We start from the raw sequence: 23,084 nt of genomic DNA, 5'->3' as shown, positions 1-23,084 counted from the left end.
GATCTCACTATTTCCATAGATAATGCATTTGTGACTTCAGTTCCTACTGCTAGAAACCTTGGTGTGGTCCTGGACAGCCAGCTATCATTCAAGGCACACATTGCATCAGTCACCCGGTCATGTAGGTTCACACTCTATAACATCCGTAAAATCAGACCCTTCCTCACCCAGGAGGCAGCCCAGCTCCTCATTCAGACATCTGTCATATCAAAGCTTGACTATTGTAACTCTCTCCTCACTGGTCTCCCGGCATGTGCACTTAAACCTCTCCAACTGATCCAAAATGCCGCGGCACGACTGGTCTTCAACCAGCCTAAGTTCTCACATGTCTCTCCCCTTCTCCGCAGCCTCCACTGGCTCCCGGTTGCGGCCCACACTGAATACAAAACACTGATGCTGACCTTCAAAGCAGCCAAAGGTATGGCTCCTCCATACCTCCAGAAGCTGATCAACCCCTACACCCCCACCCGGTCACTTAGATCAGCCAACACAGGGATGCTGACAGAACCCTCGCTAAAAACTCCAGGGCAAAAATCCACTCGTCCGAGACAGTTTGCCCTCCTGGCCCCCAAGTTGTGGAATAAACTCCCTGTTGCACTTAGAACAACGGACTCACTCGCTAGCTTTCGCCGTGGACTGAAGACTCACCTTTTCAGACTCCACCTAAACCCTTAGCACTACAGAAAAATCATTGAATACATGAAGCTAGTTAGCATTTGTTTTGTTTTTTATGTTTTTTAGAACTTTGATTATATGGTGTTTTTCTAGATAGATATCCTTTTGCATTTGTTATATTGTTGATGATGTACTGACATATTATCTTGTTTATTATTGTGATGTTATCTGCTGATTGTAAGTCGCTTTGGATTAAAAGCGTCTGCTAAATGCCTAAACTGTAAACTGTAATAATCTTGCAGATAGCTTTCATGTGAGCAACAGGACTACATTGCTTAACACATCTTGGTGCTTGTTTCTGATGTCAAGTGCGAGATCATATGTAGCCTGATCTCCAGTGATAATGGTGTACTTATGAAGTGACAAGTCGTTTCATCTCTTTTCAGGGGACCGAAGGATCAGTTAGCGATGCTGGGATGAGTGGAAGGTAGCCAATAATGGCCACCCAGGATGCTGTGTTTGAGGACACCATTGATTTTGGATATGCAGATGATATCTGGCTGTCGAGAGCGGTTTGGTTGGTTTCAAGTTGCGTTGGTAAGTAACCAACATCTGTTTGATTAATTATTCTGAAGTCAACTTGATGTGGAATACTGTCATACTCTTGTCGGGTATTGTGACCAAAATCCAACGTCAGACAAACGTTATTATGCACACGTCCACACAATGTTAAATTCTAAAACCATTAAATGAAGATTTTTAAGTTTTAAGTTATGTTGGTAAGTAACCAAAATCCAACGTCTGTTCAACGTAGTATGCCAAGGTCATATTGACGTAGAATACTAACACTCTGTTGTCCCGAGTGTAACCCAACGTCTAAACATTCACATCCACACAACGTTAAATTAATAATCGGGAGATAAGCCGTAGGAAAATGAGAAATGAGGGGTGGGGTCTCCGCGTTGCCTTGGAGGACGAATAGGTACCGGCCCTGGCTCTCCCGGACGCTCCTAGGCCGAGTTAGGGCATTTTATGTGAGCTGCAGTGGAGGGGGTCCTCCACTGGGGGCGCCACCACTTTTGCATCCGTTCTGGAGCACCAGGAGTGGGTGGTCCCCAGGAATTCCCTGTGAGCAGCCCCATGGGGGTGGTCATTTGGTCATTTTTGCACATTTGGTCATTTTTTACACCTGGGGGTCCCCCAGGGACCTGGGGGTCCCTGAAGCTCCGGGGGTCCTTGGAGGTTGTAGTTTGGCAGGTAAGGAGTGTGTGTGCAAAAGTTGGCATGGATGGGCCCGGTCCTGACGAGGTCCTCACTGCGCGTGAACAGGAGTTGTTTTCCCAGCGACGACCCCCCCCACACGGACGCCGCCGCGGACCTACGGATCTTCGAGGGTCACTCGGCGGTCGCACCCACGGCCGAGTCCCTGGACCCCGACATCATCGCGGGAACAGCTCGGCGCGAGGACAGCTATGTCGCCGAGCCCCAGACACTGGTCCCCGACCGCAACGCCCCTGACTCACGGACCCCCGGCTAACACTCGGCGATCGCACCCGCGGCCGAGTCTCTGGACCCCGACGACAACATTACCGCGGGAACAGGTCGACGCGAGGAAAACAGCAGCAACACGACACTAGACCTGGGCGTGCAGACCCCCCAGCAGCCCCCCACGGCGGCACCCTGCATGGACCCCGCACCCACCACCGATGAATTGTCCAGGGGCCTGTTTTACTAACAGAGGTTTAGTTAATCCAAGATCTAAGCCTAATCCAGGTTTGCCAAAGCCTCCTCCGTTTATCCTGGTTTATTCTGTCCCACCAACGCCAAGCCAGGCTGAGAAGCAGCAGCTTTAGCGAGCCAGGATCATTGAAGCTGGCTAAAAGCTCGTTCACGTATCACTTGAAAAGCCCATGCGGTCGAGCGCCGATTCCTTGATCGTGACCATTCATGGAACCAAACAGAGCGGCGTTCTTCCGTCCCCGAACCCTCCACCCACCCCCCTGGGGGATCGCGTGGACATGGGGGGCTCTCTGCCTCGCCTCACTATAGCTATAGTAGTCTATATAGATATTGGTGGACAATTAAGTAAAAGTATCAATACTATTACTGCTATGTAGAAATACTCAGTTACAAGCTAAAGTCCAGAATTAAAAAAAATACTTGTGTAAAAGTAGGCCAACAAAAGTATTGGCATCAAAATGTACCAAAACTTTAAAAGTAAAAGTACTCATTATTAGGGATGTTAATCGACGCATTATTGGCGAATCGACGCGTCGCGGCCGAAAATCGACGCGTCGATCGACTTTTTTCACTTTTTTTCCCGCTAAGCAGCAGCTGAGAGGAGAGCGTTGTCAACGGCGCATTACTTTAAACAACACAACGTATGCTGCACCCATCAGAACTTGCATCAAAGCCCTAATAATAATGATAATACATAATTGCTATTCCTTGTTAGCATGGAGTCTGTTCTCTAGAGACTAGAAGCGGAGTGACAATAAGTCCATGGAACGTGCGGGAGCGCTGACCGCTCGCTCTCATATATCCCCGGTGTGTCGCATTAACGTTAAAGAGTAGTGTGGTTTGTGATCATCGCACACAACGGCGACGCTGCCATTAACAAGCGAGCTTTCGTGTCAAGCGTGCATGCAGAGGCAGGAGGTAAACAAAAGCATCCAGTCCATAGAGTCAGGCAAGTCAGCGCGCACTTCTATGACGCGCCCGGTCCAGCAGTGTTTCTCAACCAGTAGTCCGCGGACCTGACTAGCGCTGCATGCATGCGAATGCACAACACATGCAGGCATGCACTCGTCTCCGACACAGACACACACACACACACACACACACACACACACACACACACACACACACGGTCCTCTCACATATGGAAAACATTAACGCTTATAACGTTTTTGAACGATTAAAACCTTTTTTGGGGGAAACACTTTTGAAAAATAAAAAAATATATATATTTTTCGACTTTTCGACTCGTACTTTTTGAGTCGCGGTGAGCGTGAGTCGATCGACGCGCCGATTTCCGATTTTTTTCACATCCCTACTCATTATGTGGAATGTCATTTCAATTGTCAAAATGTAGGCTATAATAATCTTTTGAAAATACTCTAAATGTAATACGTAGGCCTACCTTTACTGTAAAAGTACAATATTTGGATCTGAGTAGTGTAAGTCTAAGAAGTAAAAAGTATTAGAAGTATTAGCTGTTATATCCTACTCGTATCGCTAACATAATAGTCAGGTTTGCTATGTTAAGAAATGTTTATTCGTTGGCTTTTTATGGAGATTAGTAAAACTATACATTTTTGAAATCTTCAGAGCATGGGGAATCCAAAAATCTTTGTTGGCATTTGCACAGACGCCTGCAAAGCCGCCATTTTGGACATTCAAAATGGCCGACATAAAATACACAATTTGTGCTATCTTGGCCTCTAGACAACATAGAAACTTAATTAAACATGCCAATCCTATGTTTTCTGGGTCAAGGAATCGAATGATAAATGATGTGTGTAAAATATTTTGGACCCCCACCCCCTTTTTGGGGGTTATCTATTTTGGGACCTCCCAGAACAGTACGCCAGCCAGTTAATGTCAGAGTTTTATAATATTAGAGTTGTTTTGTAGGTTTTAAAACATCCTGAGTTCATTTATTACACATTTAAAGCAGCCAGAATAACCTTTCTGATGTTTGGTTGGGGTCTTTCCTCACACGGGACCCCCAGATGGACCCCTGAGCCTATCTCAGTATTCGCTCTCCTGCTCCAGAACAATGTTAAATTAGATCATAGCTGAACCATAAAAGTTGTTGTAGCTGGGCTTTGAAACAAAAATTAGTAGTAGCAAATACCAGGGGTCTTCCACGGGGGTCCGGGACCCCTGGGGGATCCTCAGAGTTACTACAGGGGGCCTGCCAAATCTTGATGGGATCTTTTTTTTTGTAACATTTGAAACTTTGAATGTTTTTTATGTATCCAGGGTTTATGTATTGTACTTTGTTGGTTTATTAGTATTCTCAGTATTATTTATAACATTTTTGTGTTACAGTTATGGTTGATAGCTGTTACAGGGATTGCAATAATGAAAGTATTGCAACTTCTCACTTTGAGTTTGCAGAACAACATGTCCATTTATTCCCCTGCACTCACACAACACCCCATCGTCACCCCAAAAGCTGCACCCTATCTTCCTAAAGAGCTCATGGTCAATTATGCCCAAAGAGATTCACTACAATACATGTCCTCCCTAATAATGTTGACAGTGTCCACCATAGCATTTGCAGGAAGGAGTGCAAGGCAGGTTATTGAGCACACACCCGAAGTGATTTTGAAAACTCGACCAATGATGAAAAACTCCCATACCTACTGGGAGAAATACAGCAATGCGCAAACACAGCAGCAAGATTTGTGAACTGTTGCGACAAAAGAAGGCTAGAAACACAACCATCCTAAGGACTACAAACCATGGACTGACATCTAGACCTACTGCACATACAGTATGAAACAGAGCTGATACAAAATACCTGTATTTTGAGGAAAATAATGCTGCTATTTGTACGCTGTATATAAAATGTCAAAATGCGACATAGCTCTGTTTACACAATGCTGTACCCCCCTCCAACTGTATATATGTTCCCCATTTTCAACTGTTTTTATTGTATTTGTGATACTTGCTTTGGCAATGTAAACGTATGTTTTCTCCTGCCAATAAAGCTCCTTTGAATTGAATTGAATTGAGCAGCTGCACTGCCCTTGCAACCTGCTTCTTGCAGCCACATTTGATGAGCTCAAGTACTTCCTATATTTATGAGTTAACACCTTCTAAGCCACGGGGAGCCCCTTAATGTTAAAACCGTACTATATCGCACATCCCCCCAGGGACTCTCAGCTACGTCGTACATTCCCGGACTTTGTCTTTAAAACCGGAATAAAAGCTTTTGATCCGAAAATCGGCGATCGTCTAACCTTCCCTAGTCACCACTCGTGCATTGATAGCTCATGCAGACCGTGCATGAAGCAGAGGTGACGTCAGCGCCTCTCCTTCACCAAGGCTACTCCCAGCCCATACGTTTGCTGTCTGCACACTCGAGCTCCTACAGCAGCCATGCTTGGGGCTATGCTAGCGAAACTTTTCAGTTTTGTTCTTCAGTCACACATGGATTATTTGCGGGGACATTTACGTGAAAGGATCGCGCACGCGAAACGCACGGGGACATCGACGATCGGCCAAAACCCCCATTCTATCCCAACGGAAATCGAGAAAATCATGGTGAGTTACTGACCTGGGGAAAAAAAAAAAGAAAAAACAGCGGCGCTGTTCAAGATGGAGGGGCTGCGGGGTCATGTTTATAAACATAATATTATGTCTCAGATCACAATACAATAATAGAAATTTCACGGCTAATCTACCAACCACCATTCTATTTCGGACGGCAAGGTGTTAAAGAGAAGGATCTCAACGGAAATAAGCCTTGCCTTACCCAAGTTTCCTTTTAGTTGACCTTGTATCAGTGAACTGTACTGTCATGTACAACCTCTAACCTCTAATAAATACTTCAGTCAATCAACAAAAAAGGAGCAGGGAGGGCAAGACTCCCATACCCTCCACTCTCTGAATTCCATTTCTTCGATTGATGGAAGCTCAGGGCAATGTTTCAGGTATGACAAAGTAGGCATCTTAATACAATACCTGGGACATGATTTTGAGGAAGTGCACACATATGAAGAGGCTGATACCCTGATTCCTCATCAAGTCCTTGCCTCTGCTGCTTATGGTGCTTTGCGAGACATATGTGTTTGGTCAACCGACACTGATGTCCCCCTGCTGTTACTGAAATTTGCAACAGTCAAAGGTACAAAAAAAAAGAAAAAGGAAATAGATATATTCAAGCAAGTTCAAGTTATTGGATGTCACAAATGTCAAGGGTTCCTTGGCTTACAGTATACAATTTTCTGGTGCCAGTCATTGGAGCATTTTGCATGCCATGTTTACAATTCAAAAGGTCCAACAACAACCCTGCGATTACTCAGATGGGAACTATTTCTGTCATAGTACCTGGAGGGTGAGATGCTACCTCCAACTCATGCTGCACTGCTAACATATATCCCCCTTGTCAGCAAGTCACAATGCAGGATGAATCATACCTGACAAATAGCCCTGAGCTTCCACCAATCGAAGAAAATAGGTGGAATTTAGAGAGTGGAGGTGTGTCCCAGTCAGGGGTATTGCTCTCCCTGCTCAAAAAAGCCTGCCTTTCACTATATGCTATGGTGGAGACTGTGTCAACACTATTAGGTTGGACATTGAAGAGGACAATGATGAAGACGAATAGATCCTGCATTTCTGAAATTACTGTATTGTAGTGAATCTCTTTGGGCATAATTGACCATGGGCTCTTTAAGAGGATAGGGTGAGGGTTCTGGGGTGACAATAACAAAGAGTTGTGTGTGTGTGTTGTGTTGTAAGTGTGAGTGCATTGCAATAAATGGACACGTTGTTCTGCGGCCTGAAGTGAGAAGTTGCAATACTTTATACTTCATTATTGCAATCCCTGCAGTAACAGCTATCAACCATAACACAAATGTTATAAATAATACTGAGAATACTAATAAACCATCAAAGAACAATACATAAACCCAGGATACATAAAAAACATTCAAAGTTTCAAATGTAAAAAAAAAAATATCCCATCAAGATTTGGCAGGCACCCTGTAGTAACTCTGAGGATCCCCCAGGGGTCCCGGACCCCCGTGGAAGACCCCTTGTATGTGCTACAACTCATTTTTGTTTTCAGAGCCCAGCTACAACAATCTTTATGGTTCAGTTATGATCTAATTTAACATTGTTCTGGAGCAGAGCGATTACTGAGATAGGCTCAGGGGTCCGTCTGGGGGTCCCATATGAGGAAAGACCCCAACCAAACGTCAGAAAGGTTATTCTGGCTACTTTAAAAGTGTAATAAATGAACTCAGGTTGTTTTAAAACCTACAAAACAACTCTAATATCATGAAAATCTGACATTAACTGGCTGGCGTACTGTTCTGGGAGGTCCCAAAATAGATAACCCCCAGAAAGGGGGTGGGGATTCAAAATATTTTACACCCATCATTTACTCATTCGATTGCTTGACCCAGAAAACATAGGATTGGCATGTTTAATTAAGTTGCTATGTTGTCTAGAAGCCAAGATAGCACAAATTGTGTATTTTATGTCGGCCATTTTGAACGTCCAAAATGGCGGCTTTACAGGTGTCTGTGCAAATTTTTTTAACATCACATCACATTTTTAAACAGACTGGTGAAGAAAGCAGGCTCTGTCGTTGGGTCCTCTCTGCAGGGGGTGGAGGAAGTAACCAGGGTGCGCACTGCGAGGAAGCTAGATTCCATCTTGGAGAACTCCTCCCACCCCCTCCATCTAGAGATCACCAGTTACTGGAGTAAGAGAGGAAACGACCGATTTACCTACCCAGGACGGAGATGTGAGAGATTAGGAAAATCTTTTGTACCGGCTGCCCTTAAGCTGTACAACGAGACACATAACGGACGCTTGAAAAGGTCTCCCTTCCTAACTAAACTGATGGAACCATTGCTGTATTGACTTTGACCTCTAAGGAACTATTGCTGTATTGACTTTGACCTCTAAGGACCTTCCAGGAAGAGTGCTCATGTGCGTCTTGCGGTGACACGCTTCCTAGTTTCTTTTTTTTTTCGCACTGATTTTTGACATTGCACTATTAGGTTGTGTTGGTAGTTTCTGAGTATTTTTGCTTTGTTTAACAATGACAGTGAGATACTTGTTTGCACTAACTAGCATTGACTGCTATGGTCTCTTTTGCAAGACACTTTATGTATATATACTTATATATTATTCGCCCCCTCTATTGATGCACCTTCTCTTTATTGGTACTGTACTGCTCTTGTCTTTGTTTTGTTTTTTTCCCTCTTATCTATCTTTTCTTACGTCTCTGTACTTTGTAAATAGCTGTATACTGCTGTGCTACTTCTGGACAACTGAATGTCCCCCTTGGGATAATAAAGGGATCTATCTATCTATCACTCCCAAACCCTCATAGATCTCATCGTAACCTCAGACAAATCCAAAGTCACTGCTAGCGGGGCTATTGTATGCGGTCTTAGTGATCATTACATGATCTACTCTACCCATAAAATGCACAAACCCAAGGCTAGTGGCCACAAAACAGTTGCAGCTAGAAGCCTTAAGAACTACTCCAGTGAGGCTTTTAATGACATACTAGCGAGTGTAGACCTTTCCCCAGATCTGCAGGGTACAGATGTCGAAGGAGCATGGTGTGGTTTTAAAACCAAATTTAACAATATACTCTAGACGACGTGGCCCCCTTGAAAACCACTCGGGTTAAAGCCCGCCAAGAGCCATGGTATAACTCAGATACTGAAGACAAAAAATACGATGAAAAACTAAAGTGCTGCAAAAAACTCAGAAAAAACTCTGACCTCAAAATCCACATCAAGCATCTTACTGCTCAATGCAAGAGACTTAGAAACCAGACAACCGCCCTAGTTAGATCCGCCAAAAAGAACTACATCGACGACAAAATCGACGAATACAAAAACAAACCACGAAACCTATGGAAGTTGCTTAACCAATTAGGCTTAAAACCTAAAACCATATGCCACAACATAAACATCAAAACGGACTCCGCTCACATTTCTGACAAATGTGAAGTGGCTACCCATCTTAACAAAACCTTTACCACCACAGCCCAATCACTGGTCGAAAGACTGGTCACCCCATCTGGGCGGTATGGTGTAAAATTTGTTAAAAAATTCTACAAAAAACTGGGCGTTAGCAAATACAGTTTTAAACTTGCCACAGTGACAACTGATGAAGTGGGTCGAACAGGGTCATGTCCCCCAGGACTTCAAACTAGAGGTCTTCACGGGGGCCCCGAACCCGAAATTACCCGAGGACCCGAGAGACCCGTACCGGGTTCGGTCAGTGTTTTATCATAATCACTCGGATCCGGGTTGGAAACAGTCGCATTTCCCTCGGAACACTTCGGAACACGGGACTGTAATCATCATGTGTATAACCCGAGAGGACCCGATAGGACCCGTAGGCCTACTGTGTGTGTGACGTGTGTGTACTTTCTGCTTTTTATGCAAACTATAAAGCAAGCAATCAATCAATGTGTGTGTGTGCGCTGGCGTGCGCTGCCGCTGCTGCGCTATGATCAGGATACGGAACGGACTGGAGTTGTGTTTGCTGCTGTGCTGTGTTTAGGCTGACCTAGGATCAGATTCAGGTCCGTTATTAGCCGCGAGGCAGCGACATGAAGAATGGCTGTAACTATGAGATGATAATGCTGCTCTAGGATCAGATTTACAGCGGGGGAAAAGAGCTTGGTGCCGCACGCACAATGCATGCGTGTGCGTGATGCGTAGCAGCTTCTCTTGCTGCATGTCGCCCGTCAGGCTGAAGAGAAGAAAGCACTCGCCTACAAGTTAAACCATGACAAACAAACTGAAAATTACTTACCTCTGTTCCTAGAAAATAGCCTAAAAGTACTCCTTTATCCCTTGCATTTCTTTCGATGTTAATTGCGACCGTAGGTCGCATTTACTACCAAAACCTCCACAGGCTGTCCGTCAGTCAGTCAGTCAGTCCGTCAGTCCGTCAGTCAGTCCGTCAGTCAGACGTCACACTCTTGCCCTGCTCATATCTCCGCAACCGTTGCCCCGATCCATGCCAAATTTTGCACACACACTCCTTACCTGCCAAACTACAACCTCAGAGCTCCAGGGACCCCCAGGTCCCTGGGGGACCCCCAGATGTAAAAAATGACCAAATGTGCTAAACTGACCAAATGACCACCCCAACGGGGCTGCTCACGGGGAATTCCCGGGGACCACCGACTCCTGGTGCTCCAGAACGGATGCAAAAGTGGTGGCGCCCCCAGTGGAGGACCCCCTACACTGCAGCTCACATAAAATGCCGTAACTCCGGCTAGGAGCGACCGGGACAGCCGGGGCCGGTACCTATTCGTCCGCCTTGGCGGCGCGGAGACCCCACCCTTCATTTCTCACATGGCCCTCTTCTAGCGCCACCATGAGGCCGATTCTTGCAAAACACATTTTTGGACACTGCTCCTAAAATTTTTGCCCTAAAATCACGCAAATCGGTACACAGTATGTCTACACTCATCCCATCAACATGAATCTGTCCCATATAGCGCCACCTCCAGGCCGATTTTTAAAAACACATTTTTGGACACTGCTCCTACAGATGTTGCCCTAAAATCACGAAAATCACTACACAGTATGTCTACACTCATGTCATCAACATGGATCAGGAAGATTTTGGGAAAACTAATTTTTGCCCTATTTGTGGAGATAAGTGACCTACGGTCGCTTATCTCCCGATTAGGGAGTCTTACTGGTATTAGATTCCTTGGCACAAGTTGGCAGCCTTCTTCTGCCTGTCAATCAGTCAACAGGCAGCGCACGCCGCACAGCTGCCGTGAGTGGATCTCGGTACATGAAAGGGGGTTTTAATAATGATTTAATGGTCGGGTCTCTCGGAACCTCGGAAATAAAAGGATTTCGGGACAACATGTCACGGGTTTCGGTCTGTAAAAAAAGAAAGAACGTCGGAACGGGACGGAATCGGACGAGGCCGTTACGGGGCCATTCAGGTTTGGTTTTGTAATGTGATTATTATTTCGGAATGGGTCGGAATCGGACGAAATTTGACGGTACTTTTCGATTTCGGTTCGCTTTTTTGGACCCGTGAAGACCTCTACTTCAAACTAGCAAAAGTAACCCCCCTGCATAAAAAAGGTAGCAAACTAGACCCTGGAAACTACCGCCCCGTTTCCATTCTTAGCTCCATATCCAAAGTCATGGAGAAAATAGTCTACGAACCGGTTGCAAGATATCTCGATGAGAATAATCTGATTTTTACGAGTTCCAATCTGGATTCAGAAAATCTCATTCCACTGACACATGCCTTCTCTATTTGACTGACCAAACGCGAAGTGGATGACGGCAAATATAGCGGCACTGCGGCATGGTCATGATGGACCTCCAGAAGGCATTTGACACTGTAAATCATTCTATTCTGATTGAGAAACTAAAAGCCATCGGTCTTGACAGCGCAGCAGTGAGTTGGATGCAATCTTACCTGGCGGGGAGGGAACAGGTGGTGGAGATTAACGGTACCCTGTCCCCCCCCTCCCAGTAAGCTGTGGTGTTCCTCAAGGTAGCATACTGGGACCTCTGTTGTTCCTAATATACGTGAACGACATGGCATCTGCTTGTGACTGCAACCTGTTCGCGGATGACTCGGCTCTCCTAGTCTCGGGCAAGGACCACTTGCAGGTTGAAAAGACACTTAACTCTGAACTAAGTAAGATCTGCACATGGCTTAACGACAACAAATTATCAATTCACCTGGGAAAAACTCTTTCCATCCTCTTTGGATCAAATCATAACCTCAGAAAAGTTGATAACTTCAGAATCAAAGTGGGTGACAAGGTCATAACAGGAAAAAATTTAATCTCTTACTTAGGATGTATCCTTGAAGCTAATCTTTCCAGCGAAAAGATGACTTCTAAAGTAATTAAATAAAATCAACCAACGAACTCGTTTCCTACAGAGGATCGCCCCAATGGTCAATTTCAACACACTGAAGACCATAGCTGGTGCAATAATCCAGCCCCTCTTTGACTACGGAGTTCACGTATGGTATCGTGACGCCCCAAAAGCCCTTAAAACTAAACTCCAAACAGCCCAAAATAAACTAATTAGGGTCCTGCTTAACCTTCCCTATCAGACTCACCTCACCGGTACTCACCAGTTAACTCATTGAGTGCCAATCCCGAACTAGTTCGGCTTTATTAGCGTATCGCAGTGTGCCGATCCCGAACAAGTTCGGCTTTTAAAAAAAAAAAAAAAAAAAAAAAAAAAAATTTGGAAAATTTTTTTTTTGAATTTTTTTTTTTTTTTTTTTGGACCCCATCAAATCTGGTGAACATGATTTCAATCGCGATTTTGCATGTTCCACCCCCATACAACCCCATCTAACATACAGGGCAGCCATGTTTGTTTACATAACATGTAAAACATAATGGCGATTATCTCAAGAATGCCTGAACGGATTTCCAATCGGATTTTTTTGTTTGAAAGCTGTGAACAAACTGCACAAATCCACTCCAATGCAATCCAGGATTGCATTGGATTTTTTAGAGCTCATTCTTCTCTGTTTTTTTCCCATGCATGAGGTGTGCAAGGTTTAATCATGGCTAAGTTGACGAAAATAAGGCTTCTAAAATGCTTGGTAGCCAATAGCTAACTTCAAGCTAACTTCATCCTCTTCCTGTACATGCACAAAGGAAAGTGTTCAGGCAAGTCATGGCTGCAGGGCTTCTGCATATACCTGCATATACCAGCATATCTCTATGGGATTTTCTCTGGTCACTGGGCGCCCTCTAGTGGTGAAAGGGGTGGCACTCAAAGAGTTAAGAGTCTGGTGGCTCAGAGTAGATCAGCAACTTGCAATGGGCCTGGTGTACAAGATACACTACACCACTATGATACCCAAGTACCTGTCAAAATACTTTATAAACGTTAAGGATGTCCATAATTACAACACCAGAGGCAGCGCCACAGATCACTTTCAACCCAGAGTCAAAACCAACAAAGGGTCAAACTCGTTCTTCTGCTATACCACCAAAATGTGGAAAGCCTTACCAAAGGCCATAAAGGAGTGTGGATCACTAGCATCCTTTAAAATTGCCCTGAAAAACCACTTACAGGCAGCAGCCGTTCGCAACTGGTAGGGGAAAAAAAAAGAAAAAAAAAGAAAAAACCTAGCCCAGCCCTACCCTCCCCTGCCCCTTCTCTGTATATATCTGTTTGTTTAGACTTACTGTTTTCTTTCTTTTTTTTGTTCTTTCATTTTATTTTCCTTACATATCTACTACATAGTACTGTGTTCTATTCGTCTGTGATTCAATGTTATATGAGATACTTTAATGGTTTCCTGTGGAAATAAGCTTAGTCTTTTCATGGATCTCCATTTAGTAGACCTTGTACCAGTGAACTGTACCATCATGAAACTTAGCTCCTTTCGGAACCCCTCACTCCACTGCTACGCAGCTCCGAGATGGGGTTCCTACTGGTAGCATGCCGGAATCCTGCGGCTGGATCGCCGATTCGCCGTTAGGGAACACTTCTTACCTTTGGTGAACACTCTATCCAAAAAGTGACCGGTCTCTATTCATCTATAATCGTTTTACTTCTTTAAGGTGGAAGAAACTTGAAGCACTGGGGTGAAATCAGGGCTCCAGACTAACTTTTTTCACCTACGTCCCGGGACCGTCCCAAAATACAAATTGAACCGTCCCCAAATGAATGTAATCCGTCCCAAAAAATAATAAAAATAATAATAAATTATTGCAGGCCTATTAGTATTACTATTATAATAATATTTATTATTATTGTTATTGTTGTTATATTGTTGTTGTTGTTGTTGTTTTTGTTGTTGTTGCTGCTGGTGAAATTGGCTTGACAATCCTTTCTATTTTTATACTGTCATTTGTGGCTTCTAAAAATCTTACCTCAGCCAGTTTGCTGGTGTGATTGTCATATACGGTAAACTAAAGAACCAATCATGCACGACTGTTGGAGGAATTACGGTAAAACTGGGTTTGTACTTTGTCCGTACGAACGTGTTGCGCGCTAATCTACAACCCTACAACTACGCGCATCCTCAGGGCTTTGAGGGCTTTTAGATCTTCTATATGCTCACCGCACCGCACAACACCGTCGTACTGAAAGAAGTATAACCAGTGCCATCCACGCTTCATCGAGTGGAGAGTGCAGACGCGTGCAGTTTGCTCTGTGCTTCACAGCAAGCGATTCAGATGAACTGCTGCCGAAAGTTATTTATTATGAGTGGACCGGTTGTTTTTGAGAGTTTTAGAGACACTTCTGGACTGGAGAAAATAACACTGGGTGAAAAGAGAGATTATCTGATATATACTGGTAGATTATATGACCAATTTTGTACCAGTTTACTGGGCATATACCCACATTATTGGAAGTTTTCAGTTCAAGAGATTTTCAGGCATATTCCCCTGTAAACTGCAAATAATAGGTGATATTCTGTCCCCAGCTAGACAAAGGCACACAAAGGCACACCCTGCTGTGCCTTTTTCTAGCTGGGGGCAGAATATCAGGGGAATATGCCTGAAAATCTCTTGAACTGAAAACTTCCAATAATGTGGGTATATGCCCAGTATACTGGTACAAAATTGGTCATATAATCTACCAGTATATGTCAGATAATCTCTCTTTTCACCCAGTGTAAGCTGCCACACGGCACGGGAACTTTGTAAAATGAATGCCAGCTTGCACGGCTCACGGCTGGTTGTGATGATGAAGTTGATTAGACGATTAGACGAACATATTCACATAACGTCTTGTAATTGGGAATATAGGCTATAGGTTTATAGAGATGACAAAAGTTAAACAAACCGTTGATTTAATTACAATGTGTCCTACTCCAATATCCAAACAACTGCGCGTGCTGCTCACTAAACGTAGGCTATGTGTCTGTGCTTGGTGCATTGACAGTGTTCCGTTTTACATTTTCATTAATAATCACAATCCAAATCATATAACGTTACTCTTTATGAGGCGAAGCAGGGGGCGGGGATGCTAAGATTTATCTCTCAGCCACAGCTTGTAGATCGGCTATTTTCCACTAGTTGTAACCCAGACAGTCTGTTCTCTGCCTCATTCTGCTAGTTAATCTCTTCAAATTGCGCAGCATTTTAGCAACTAAGTACCTGAAAAGGATGATCAGCACTGCCTGTGGTAACTTCTTAAACATTCTGTTTACATCATAGCCTATTCATTTTCTGTGAGTCTCATGCTGCGAGTTTGCACACCATGGTTTGAGCAGTGACATTGATATGCGCCGTTGGCTCAAAAAAATCCTCTACGTCCCGAATGCGTCCCAGGGGAGATTCATTTGCGTCCCGAACACATATATTTAAGTCCCTGGGACGTAGGGATGCCGTTAGTCTCGAGCCCTGGGTGAAATAAAGTTTTTATATATCGCTCAGAAGGTCAGCCGGTTCTGTGTTTTCCCCGTTGTGTAACTTGTGTATATACCACGTGACCAGGGGAGGCAGTAATGTTTCCCTATGCGGCCACAACTTCCGGAATGTCTAAAAACACAGAACCGGCTGATCTTTTGAGCGATATAAAAACTTTATTTCACCCCAGTGCTTCGAGTTTCTTCCACCTTAAAGAAGTAAAACGATTATAGATGAATAGAGACCAGTCACTTTTTGGATAGAGTGTTCACCAAAGGTAAGAAGTGTTCCCTAACGGCGGATCGGCGATCCAGCCGCAGGATTCCGGCATGCTACCAGTAGGAACCCCATCTCGGAGCTGCGTAGCAGTGGAGTGAGGGGTTCCGAAAGGAGCTACATGAAACTGTACCTTTTCCTATGCAAACTTCTAATAAAGTCTTCAATCAATCAATCAAAGCAGCGCGGCACTCTGCTATTTTTCAGCAGAAGCAGATACCTCTGTGAATGGGCGTGGCTTCATGCTGTACATAGGCCACGCCCCTACAGTCCTTGGAAGAAAGGCCAGAAAAATATTGTATTGGATTTCAAACATTTTGAAACATAACTTTTCAAACTTTTAGATTTTTTTCATCATTCAAATTTTGTCTGTTGGTTAATAATACCTTACTCTGTTGTGTGACAAACATGGAATACACTTGTTATCATATTTATTTGACTGAACTGCCACTTTAAACAATATGCAAATTAAAGGTCCAGACACACTCAATCATGAAGATAAGTATTCCCTTGAGTTTCTCATGCTGTAAAACCATGAAATAGACACCAAGTTTACATTTCTAGCCCATCTGGTTGAAAAGTTATCACAAACACTATTTTCTGATAGGGGCCAATATTGAGGTGGCCATATTGGATTTCCAGCAGCAAGTTGACTGGGATGTCCAAATAAGAGTGTGTTCTTACTGGGTCATATATAACATTTGTGGTGGCCAACCTTTATAACAGGGCTAATGCAGGTCTCTGGGGGTTTTGTCCACCGGGTAGACACAGAAACGCTGGTTATAAAAAAATGACTGGATGACACATGGATAACTTTTTCTTTCTTACTTACTTTCTTACTTACTGTGGGGCGGCATAGCTCAGGGGTAGAGAAACCGTTATTAGAGCACGAAGGGTTCCCGAAGGGTTCCCAGTTCGAATCCGGGCTCCCCCTGAGTTAATGTCGAAGGGTCCTTGGGCAAGACTCTGAACCCCACATTGCTCCCGGTGAGCTGGTTGGTGCCTTGCATGTATGAATGTGTGCGTGAATGGGTGAATGTAATGCACAATCTCTGTAAAGCGCTTTGGATAAAAAGCGCTATATAAATGCACCATTTACTTACTATCAATAGATCTTTCTTATAAAGCAAAGTTTATGTAGTGCCCATGGGGTGGGAACAAAACCACAATAACAGCTTGGCAAAACAGCCTACCTCAACACCTTATCCTGGGCCACCAACATCGGTCCTGTTGTGATTTATTTCATGATTATGATAATGCTTAATTTCATTTTGTGATTAAAAGAAGTTCATGAATAGTAATAAAAGGTTAAAAAGATAAATACTATTTACAGTTTACAACACATTTGGGATGCATTTCCTCCCTGCTCTTTTATTGTTGCAGTATATTTGAGTTTTATTTGAAAAAAAGCTTGGACTTTATTTTGAAGAGCACAACAGGAAGTACCATTTTTGCAGCTTTTTCTTTGTTTTGTATTTTTCTCCATTCACCAGAAGTTCAGTAAACCTTGTCTAAAAACCATAGCTGTCAAAATTATCGCGTTAACGGCGGTAATACATTTTTGGGATTAATTGCGTTAAAATATTTAACGCAATTAACGCATGCGCAGCATAACCGGCCCATTCACTGCAGACGAGAACACAGCTGCCCTCTGCAACGCAGCCTGCTCCCCCTCCCCCTTCCACACACTCACTGAGTGAACAAAGGGGGAGACGCTAGCAGAAAAACAGTTGTTAAACCTCTTGGAAACATCGCTGCCACTGGATTAATAACTGATCAATACATCTCAAATAGAGATCTACTACTACCTTTGGCTGGTCATTTGGAGAGGACAACAGCAACACATTTAAATCAACGATTTTAAGCTCCAACTGCTTGCATTAGATCCAGAGAAATGGTCGCGATCGGATGCGTGATCATTTGTCTTCAACACTGCGCACATTTGCCAGCTATCCTAGGCTGTAGGGGTGGATATTGGCAAGAATCTCACGATGCAATACGTATCACGATACTTGGGTCACGATGCAATAGTATCACAATAACTTGCAAATCTTTGCGATATGATACTATTGCGATACTATTGCGATATATCAGCTTTAAAATCTGAAGGCGCTGTTCTAATGTTGTTGTCTTCGTTGTTCGCAACCATTTTCTCAAGAGACCTCACTCAATGAACCGTGGGAAGGGGAAGTAGCTACTATAGTAAAGCGACATCTAGAGGCAGCGGAGTGTCAGGACCAGATGTCTACCATTGGTTCCTATGCATGGGAACATTCTTTATTTTTATAAGTATCGCGATACTACTGCCTGAAGTATCGATACAGTATTGGCAAATAAACTATTGCGATGTATTGCGATATCGATTATATTGCCCACCCCTAGGCTGTGTAACATAGGTTAACGAGGCTCGTTGACCCTGATTTGACCGAGATTTTGCAATCGGCACAGTTTGGCTTGTGCTGCGTGTGTCAACTGAATGAATTAGCCCAGACAGATATCAAGTAATCATCTCCCCCTCATGCTAAAATGACTTTTAAGTTTCACTTCTCCCCAAAATGTATTTTCCATCATGCATGACAAGCCTACTATGGGGTTTTTAAGCCGTGACATCATTTTGTAGGCAGAGGAGAACTCTGCCCCCAGAGCATTTTCTGTCCCTCGCTATTTTTTAATTATATATATAAATAATATGATAACAAGTGTACCTGTCGGTCGTTTATCTCCCGACAGCCCTACTAAAAACGTTTCCTTGGAGTATCATTCACCTGTTAAAAACTGGCACCCACTTCTTCCACCACGGTTGTCGTTTCTCCCACACCACCAATTTCTTCATCGCATCTTCATGGAACCTTGGATCATCGCACACTCTCTCCCATTGTTCGTCTGATGTCCAAATCACTTCTTCTAACTGGCCAGCCTGTGGTCAAAGTGCTTCAGTTAGTGCGTTTCATTAAGTGTGCCTGCCATGCAATGCAAAGGCAAAACACTTATTATAATCTGCCATAGTTAGTTCAAACTTCAACATGTTCAGCTTAACAGTGATTATTGCTCGTATTTTTCTTTTCCTTTTTCTGGCCACATTGTTTGTGCTCTCATAACTCTTTCATACTTTCACCTACTACTTAAGTACTTTTACTTATATACTTTAAGTAAAATTCCATTTGAACTTTTTATACTATTTATACTACCGGTATACTACTTTATTATTAAGTGTGCCTGCCATGCAATGGCAAAACACTTATTGTAATCCGCCAACTTAGTTAAGTGTGCCTGCCATGCAATGGCAAAACAATTATTGTAATCCGCATACATAGTTAGTTCACAATCATGTTCTTGCCAATTTCGGCATGTAATAACTGCCGCAGGATTTACACCAACCCCGCAATATATACATCAAAACGTGCGGCTCGGCTGGGAATGGTGTGCTATTACCTTTCTTTCCGATCCGCTTTACCATGGCGACGTAATTCGCAAAGAACAACGGCCAAAAAACCCATTGACTTTGAATGGGGGAAATTTTGGCACGTATTGCCGCACGATTTACGCCACCCCTGCAATATAGACATCAAAATGTGCGACTCGGCCGGGAATGGTGTGCCATTACTTTTCTTTCCGATCCGCATTACCATGGCAACATAATTCGTAAAAAACTACGCGCAAAAACCCCATTGACTTTGAATGACTCTGCGAGGTGTCCCCAAATTGTAATTTCTGGGAGTCCAGACCTACAGGTTGACAAGATGGCTGTTTCCATAACTATACATACCTCGTTCAGGGTATAAGTGTATGACAAACGGTCTCCATTGTCTTTTATAATGATCAAACGGATCAAGCCTCCGGTTGCGAAATCCGTTTTCAGCTCTTTGATTATGCTCCTTAGAACAAGCTGCTTGCCTTCTTCCTCCTGGGAGTGTTAAGAACAGTGGTTAGAGATGTACCAATACCATTTTCAGAGTGTACAAATGGGCCCATTTGTATCAACAGCTTTTCCAATAGTCTGACAGTAATGCAGCACATTTACTTGAGTCCCCACAGGAATCCGCAAGTTTTTGTCGTCCTGTTGTAACAGTAGGCTAAAACCTGACATTATATCAGTTATAACAACTATTCTAAAACGATGTGTACATGACATGGTGAGGTCACCTCATAAGACTTTGCTTCACAGGTCCCTGGGGGAATAGTTTGACTTCCCAAGTCAAACTATGGTCCCACATACCTACACGAAACTGTGTCCTGACCTAGTTCCTGTCTATGGTCCTGGCAATGACAATGCTAGAAGAGAATAAATATTACACCCATATAAGGTATCGTCTAAAATGTAATTACTATGGGCATGGTTTGGATAAAAATAGAGTTTGTAACATAAATTATTAAAAACAATAAAAATTTAAAATTTGATTATAATATTTGATTTTTATTCTCAAAAACAAAATTTGGATATTCGATTATTCAGTTATTCTAACCACTAATTACAATTAATTATTAAGTATTTCATGAATGGTTTTAATTGATTATTAGAACCAATTCATGTTTTGCCCTGGTCATTTTAGGTTGTGTAACTATCAAGCCGTGGAATTCAGAATTGTTCTCCGTGGAATCAAGACTTTCACTGTGGATTCCTGGGGGGGGGACGATCTACTTGGCATAATAAACCCACTGTCATGTTTCTGCGGTATTCATCGTAGAACTTCTTCTTCACTGATGCAGCTGAGAATGAATACACACACACACACACACACACACACACACACACACACACACACACACACACACACACACACACACACACACACACACACACACACACACACACACTTAATACCAAAAATATATTTAGAACCAATAACACATTTGACATTTTCTTTCACACTCCATATATGGTCAAGATCCCTGAAGTCATCAATATCAAGTCCATATCTAGAAAATGCCAATGTTTGGACTTATTGTGTCAGTCTCATAACCAGTGTAGTTGTCGCGACACAAGTCACACTTGCAAATGAATTCCGTCCTTGTCCCTTTTATGCCCATATGTGGAGATCACAGGGGTTGACACTAATGTTTTAGAGGTTGCAAGTCATGTTTTACTTGCATGTTTAAGTTGCCCGAAAACAAGGGCCATGTTTGCCTATAGCACAAGGTGGGACAGGATGAAATGACGGGGGCGACCTCCAGCCCACGCCGTGAAGCATGTCACTTTACATGAGTCGCTGATTTATAACTAGTTGCAGCTGGGTGCTCATTGTGTCTTCAGTATAATGTGAGCTTGTAGATTAGCTGTTTTCAACGCATCTCTTAAGTCATTTCATCAACATGGATTTCCCATATTCCCTCCTGATTGGCTAAGATTGCCTTCTAAAGTTTGTGTATTCGACGTGACGGTCACTTATCTCCCAATTAGGCAGTCTTACTGGTGATGAACAAAAATAAAGCTTGATTGAGATAATTAAAATGTAACCAGAATCCCAATGCTATTCTTAAAGATCACAATGAGGTGTTCCAACAACCCTCAATGTCTTATGAAACTAAAAATATACCGTATAATTAGGGGTGGGCGATATGGCGATAATTATCGTATCGACGATACAGCTTTGCCACGATATGCCTTTTCAGATTATCGTATGTCTCGTGATACAAAAACAGTCAAGGCTCTGGATACAGCGAGTGCACGTTCTATGAGTCGCAGCTCTATTGCTTAATTTATACTTCTATAGTACAGTGGTGTAATTTGCCAAAAAGAACAGATCTACAAGCTAACAACGTGTCGCGGCTCAACGTGTCATATAGCTTGAGGATCTGTCCCGGCCCCTCCCCCAGGCAGCACGCAGACAGTCTATGAGTGTCTACACCAGGGGTCCTCAAATACAAATCTTGAGGGTCCACAAATATGTTTTTGAAACAGGTCCGGGTCCGGAAAAAAAAAAATTATATATATATATATATATATATATATATATATATACATCAGTGATTGCGCTAGGATTTTTAACTGCCGGTCACCGTGACCGGCATGATTAAAATTTACCGGACATCTGAAGAATATACCGGACATAATCATTTTAATGCATACATTACAAGCAGGTGCACAAACAGCCAATAGCAACAGTTAAAGTATTAGGCCTACTGCATAGTTGGGACTGAAAACGAATTGAATGAAAAAGTATAGGCTAAAAAGAAAAAAACGCTTCAATCTTGCATAAGGGAATTAATTATATTGGACTAATCGCGCTGTTCGCGCAGGCTGTCTGCATGTGGCACACGCACACTGCTTTCACAACAACGTCTTTCTGTTGCATCATGTTTCATGCCAACAATACAATACCATGTCTTGACTTCAGAATAATGAAAAGGTTGATATTCATCTGGCCAGCAATTAATCCAATACTCACTGTCGAGTGGTGACAGTGCGTCCATGTTATGCAACTTTGGGAGAGTTGAAAAGGCTTTGTTCTTCCTACTGTCTCCACTCCATCTCCTCTCCTCATAACTTCAATCAAGTGTATAATGTTTGTTTATGGGTTGATTGCTGACCGTGCGTGCATTCCTTAATTCCCATGGCTTTACATGCTGTGCGTGCATCGCAAACTGACACTGAAATGAGCGAGCGAGAGAGAGAAAGAGAGAGAGAGAGAACGGGGGAGCGCGCGGGCGAGCGAGCGAGAGAGAGAGAGAGAGAGAAAGAGCGAGAGAGAGAGAGAGAGAGAGAGAGAGAGAGAGGCAGGCAGCCTGCGCATGAGGAGCAGACGGCGATAATGATAAATGACCATTGGTTTTTCAATCGGTCAGGATGTCCGGGAGGAATTTTATTTTTCGGTCTTGGCCATAAAAAATCGGTCAAATCCGGCAATTCCCGGTCTAACGCAATCTCTGATATACATATACATATACATATACATATATATATATATATAGTGTGTGTGTGTGTGTGTGTGTGTGTGTGTGTGTGTGTGTGTGTGTGTGTGTGTGTGTGTGTGTGTGTGTGTGTGTGTCTTTTTTCTTTATTAAAAGGGTCTTAGGTCCTTGCATGGAAAGACAACATCTTAGCCACTAGCCTAAAAGGGGAATTCCCCTTGGGTGGGGGAGATTTTAGCCTTTTGGTCATCAG

Source organism: Nannobrachium achirus (genome assembly GCF_963921795.1).
Source record: "Nannobrachium achirus genome assembly, chromosome: 2".
NCBI lineage: Eukaryota > Metazoa > Chordata > Actinopteri > Myctophiformes > Myctophidae > Nannobrachium > Nannobrachium achirus.
The sequence above is the reverse complement of the archived record's forward strand: the minus strand, read 5'-3'. Positions refer to the sequence as shown.